This window comes from Silene latifolia, chromosome Y, assembly GCF_048544455.1.
Source record: "Silene latifolia isolate original U9 population chromosome Y, ASM4854445v1, whole genome shotgun sequence".
Taxonomy (NCBI): domain Eukaryota; kingdom Viridiplantae; phylum Streptophyta; class Magnoliopsida; order Caryophyllales; family Caryophyllaceae; genus Silene; species Silene latifolia.
The window spans coordinates 164059517-164065516 of NC_133538.1; the positions used below are offsets into that span (position 1 = coordinate 164059517).

Below are 6000 nucleotides of genomic sequence, written 5' to 3' on the forward strand. Positions count from 1 at the left end.
ATATCTTTTAAATTATTAATAAACTCCTTTTGATATGATACACGACAATGTGGTATTGAACGGTATCATACGAGTGTTCGTATTACTTAATAGTATAGTGTATTTATTTTCGAGGTTATCATGTTTTGGATGTTATGATAACTTGAGACTTTGTGTGCTGGTTTAAGGAGTTTGAGACTTGCCAATAAAAAGGGACAAATTATTATGTCAAATGTTCATCTCACCTTATTTTTTAAGTGGGACACATTTAAATGAGATGGGTATAAATATCAAATTTGATAAAATTGTTTATTAATTTTCAATTGGGTAAAGTTTTGGTTTTATGGTGACTTTAGACGCCCTAAGTTGGTTTAAGGAATAGTTGGAGACTCGCCCATGAAAAGGGACTTTTTTTATGTCAATTTTCGTCGCATTGTTTTTTTTTACTTGTGTTTTATTTGGAGTAAGTTTAATGTGATGGGTAGAAATTTCAATGTTGATAAAAGTTATTTATTGACCTTGTATGGTGTATGTCATGTTAAATAATTTTTATATTTAATGTGAAAAAGTTTAAAGTTCAAAGCTTGTAATTGATTTTACTATATAATCTCGAGAATGATGGTTTGTAGTAACCATGGGGAGATTATGGAGTCATGGTGGTATAGCCATGGAAGAGTTAAATTATTAACAATGTTGAATGTACAACTATTGACAAGTCCGGTTATGGAGTAATCATTTGTTGTAAGGATTAATGACAATTAAGTCGATCTTTGGTGTAGACCAAAGAAGATTTAACTTGTAGGTGATATGTCATCATGTTCTTCTATGAAGGACAACATGGGGGAGGTAATATGATCCTTGATATTAGGATCTAGGGTGAGAATATCATTATTAATCTCCGGTTAATACTCTCAAAGGTCAAGTATGACACTTTTATCCAATAATAAAAGTGGAGTTTGATTCGGGTTTTCACAAGGGCTTAATTATTGCGGTTTAACAAGTTGAATAAGTATACTAGTTTAGTTAGTACTCATCTTTGGCAAGCGATTAGGCGAGCGTGAAAATGTATAAAGTAAACCAGAATTATGGTTTGTCCTATGTCATTTTCCTTCGGTTTTAGAGGGATAGTATATATATATGCAAATTGAATTATCAATATAGAAGGTTATTTTCTAATAGTGGTAATGTATTTTACTTGGTAAGTATCATGAGTATATGGACTTCCAAGAAGCGAATTTGCATTATGAGTTTGACATCGGAGTTGGTATGCGTAATGTTAGCATATAGCCGGTTAAAAGGCTAAGTAGCTGAAGAAAATAATCTACGATGCTCCTTAAATTATTGGGATATTCTCTCGTGTACCTCCGAACTTTTTCGTTTTCTATGGTTTACCCTCGTTTTTTGCAAAAAAAACTTTGGCTGACAATAATTCTCTGTTACGAGTTCAGAAAACGGTAATTTTTTTTTCAAACCAATTATCTCGTCAGGCCTTCAATTTGAAAAAAAAAAATCACCGCTTTTTGAACTCGTAGCCGGTAGTTATGGTTGGTCAAACAATTTTTAACGAATAAACTTTGACCGACCATAATTCCCGACTACAAGTTGAGACGTCGGTTAATTTGTTTTCAAACGGAAGACCTCTTAAAGACAGTCAATTTGGAAAAAAAGTTTATCGTATTCTGAACTTGTAGCCATGAGTTATTGACGGTCAAAGTTTTTTTGCATGAAAATAAGGGTATATCATAGAAAATGAAAAAGCTGAGGGGTACACGAGAGAATATCCCTAAATTATTTAACCAATTTCATTAATATAATTTTTGATAGTGAATAACGGTGCGCACCGGGGTGTTTGTTATAACACAGTTTGTGGACTATCATAAATGGGAATTGATATTGGTTGTTTTGTGAGATCTCATTTTTAGTTGATCACTTTTCATAAAGGATCAATTAGGGACTTGGTTATAAAGTCGGTTGACGGGATGAGACTAAAATTCGTATAAGATCTTTGGCGATAGGATACCCAATTCCCCTCTAATACAATGTTAGAGGCTAAATTCAATGTGGAAGGCCTATTGTTAATAGATTGAAGCACACAATAATTTATATCCCGAGGTGTGTGCTTAAACTTGCATGTTGTAAGGTTGATCTTTTGAAAAAGTGTGTTTGCAAGGACACGATGAAAAGAATCAACCTATATGAACATGAAGTACAGCCGCTTCAAGGGAGTATGGGTTTGATTCCTGATATGTTCATGAATAGATATGGGACACTAGGATTGAAAATAAGTGTCGGTTTTGTAACTTTAGAAGTAAATTAATTTATGTATGAGTTATCTTCATGCATTCAAAATGGGTAGAAAGGGTTCAATGCTAAGTCACACCCCGATACTCGAATATTTGGAATGTGTAATTTCACTAAGTGGAAATTCAATCTTCGTGACATTTTCATTTATGCATAAAGTGGTATGTTTGCTAACTTATTTAAAATCTTGAATTACGCTTAAATGGGGAGGAATGTTGGTAATTTAAGTGTAATTACCGGTTCATTTTAGCGTACTCAGGTTTGGTTCGTAGGTGGGTAAGTTCGTTATAATAATATGTAAGTTTGGGTAGTACGGAGTGTACACTTGCATAATTATTTATGAATTTACGGAATAGTTTTCATTTTGACGGGGGACTTCGGGGCAATGACCGGGAAACTTTGACGGGTTTTAATTCCCACAATAGACATTTAATATGTCGGAATTTGTGAAAAGTTACTACTCGAATGGGTTGAAGATGTTTGGAACACCGACAATCTCATCTTCTGCATCATTGAACAATCTAACAATCTACACACAATACTTCTGAATTACTTCTTTGATTTTGGCTTGTGCCCAAAATCAGAGGGACACCGTCTTATCTCAATAGGAAATTCGGTTTAACCCGGGCACACATAAGGGTCGAATTGTTCTATTAGGAAAGCGAAGTCGATTCGGTGTGGTTAATTATTGTCAACCCTTATTCGTGTATACTCAAATATCTAACAGTGGCAGCACTAATTGGTGTTATAACTGGTTGTTGTTTGGGTCCTTTGGTGCCAGTTATCAGTAGATGGTTAGCCAGATCCATTACGATGCAATTTTTGGTTCATTGTAGTGCGATTTTCCTGGAACTTTCATCAAGGTTCTTCCCCTATAGCGTTGATGCACCTAAAAGGGTTTTACTGCAGCATACAATCTTAATTGCAGGAATTAATCTGAACTTGGAAATGTTATTCGGGTAGAGCAGTAACAATGTAAAAGAGATTAGAAATACCGAACGAGATTAGTAGTGACGTGGACGAGTACCCCTGCCTTGAAAACTATTTCCGGTACGACCGTGGTGGCGATAAGCAGATGACCGGGAGTTCCCCAAGGATTACACTACTGCTGCTTTCCAGAAACGCCCACTCGAGACTGGAGAAACCTGGAACGATTTTATCTTTACCCAGAAATATTTAGAGAAGAAGAGATAAGAGAACGGAGAAGAGTGTATGATTGTTGTCTTTTTAGAAGCTGTTGAAGACTCAAATTTATAGCAAAAGAGGAGCAGTTACAGGAGCCCAAAACCGACTCCTGAAACTGTGCCTCAATCCGAGTTAGTGGGAGTAAGACTCTCCCTACTAACAGTCAGTTTGACTGACTCATTCAACACAGCTAACAACAAAATAACAGCCCAATGCATAACTCGGTTCCGGCCCAAAAAGATAGGCACAGCCCGCCGCAGGCAATTGCCAAATCCCAAATCCCAAAAAGCACCTCGCAAAGCTTCCACAAAAGCCTCCCATGACCCACTAGTGATATGGTAAAGAGCGTGTATATATATAAACATATGAAACACTCTTTTCCTCACCAATGTGGGACAATAAGAAAAAAGAACTTCCCAAACAAAGCCCCTATTTCCAACAGGAAACAATATATCTCATGAATGTGTTCTCGACCTCTACCTAGGTATTTAGCATTGGCGGTCTTTTCTTAATGTTGTTTCCTCAATCCTTGCATTGATGTATTCACCATGTCAAACAATCCAATTAAATGCTTGTTACTTCCAACAGATTCTACGGAGATTCTGGGCTCAAGCTCTGAATTTACTGTGGTGGATTCCAATTATTTGCCTTTTCTTTTCAACCATGCTCATGAGGCCGCAGAACACCTGAAAGTTAGTCCTGAATATTCTTACGAGACTACAAAAGATAGATGGCTCGTAAGTTATTTAGCTCCACCTATTGTTTAGACTTTTGTTAGCGTAATATTCGGTCAAAGTAAATAATAACAAACCGAATATTATGATTATATATATCCTAGTTTAGCTTATATTTAGGATATATTGTTTAGGAAATTTTGTTAGGTTTTCCTAAACTATAGGCTCCTTATTGTGTATATATTGCAAGCAATTACGGTGAATGAAACCCAGAAAACAATTTCACAAAATATTTCTCTGTCATTTGCATTTACTTCATGGTATCAGAGCAAGTTCCGATCTTGCGATATTTTTTTTTTCTTTCAATCAAAGTGTTTTCTTTTCTTGTCTGATCACCATGGTTGACGACAAGAAGACTGGTGAGACCTCTCACACTCCGAATCCTGTGTACGCCGTCTCTTTGCACGATGGTACAGGAGCCAAAATCACCCATGTTGTGCTCCTTGGACCGAATTATGAAGAGTGGGCTAAGGGATTTCGAGTTGGTTTGGGAGCAAAATGAAAGTTGGGGTTCATTGATGGTACCCTCAAGGAGAAACCGTCTGATCCGAAAGATGTGGAGGATTGGACGGCTATCAATTATTTGATCGTCGCGTGGATTTTTAATACTATTGATTCACGTGTTCGATCTTCTATTTCCTATCGTGAAACGGCCTTCGAATTGTGGCAGGATATTTGTCTCCGATTCACAGTAGGAAACGAAATAAAAATATACCAGATTCAAAATGATTTATCCGAGTGCAAACAGAAACCCGGAGAGACGATTATGGATTACTATGGGCGTATGAAGAAGTTATGGGATGATATCAACGACTTTGATGCGCTGCCTTCCTGTAAATGTTCTGGTTGTCGCTGCGATCTGAACGTGGTTTTTCGACAACGACGTGAGGCGGATCAGGTTCGAGGATTTCTCATGGGTCTCGAACCCTTTTATGCTACTGTCCGGTCTCAATTGCTGGGTACCAAGCCTTTTCCTCAGATTCAGTTGGTGTACTCCCGACTCGTTCAAGAAGAAGAAGTGCGTACTTTAACCCAGGTTCGTGAAGATGCTGCAACTCCTATGGAAATGTCTGTGCGTGATGGTGGAAAGCAGCAAGCTAAAGGCAAGTCTCGGTTTAAGTGCACATATTGCACGAAGGAGGGGTACACGGAGAGTAGGTGTTGGGAGAAGCATGGTTATCCTAATGATCGTGAGCCGCGTCGATCCGCCAGTCGAGATTGTTCTGCCGCCAATAATAGTCCAAAGGTCAATGCGATTCTCGGTGAGCCTGAAGTCGTTACTAATATGATTCGACTCAATGGTAAGAATGCTCACTCATGGATAATTGATACCGGCGCGTCGACACACGTCTGTGGCAGTGATTTTTTATTTGAGTCTATGCATTTCATTAAACCTATTAATGTCGGCTTACCTAATGGTACTCAATTGAGTGCTCACAAAGCAGGGGCTGTTAGGATTAATAATAAGCTTTCTATCCATAATGTCTTATACGTGCCATCATTTCAATATAATTTGCTATCCGTCTCGCAACTTTTGGCGACCTAAAAGTTATATATACATTTTACTAATTCCCAATGTGTGATACAGGACCATGCCTTGACGACGATTGGAGTGGGTGATCTCACAGGATGACTCTATTACCTGACTATGGAGGAACCAACTCGTGTTAATGTCGTGGCTGGAAATTCTGAGATTGAGTTATGGCATCAACGGATGGGACACCCTTCAACGCGGGCAATGGAGTATCTTCCTACTATTTCTTCTCGTAATTTACATTTAGCACCGTGTGATGTTTGTTTC

The 6000-nt window shown here is 37.8% G+C and overlaps 1 pseudogene; it reads left to right on the top strand.

Moving 5' to 3' along the window:
• The window catches only part of LOC141629325 (uncharacterized), a 68155-nt pseudogene extending 62410 nt beyond the window's left edge, over positions 1–5745 (top strand).
• Positions 5746–6000: the final 255 nt, after the last annotated feature.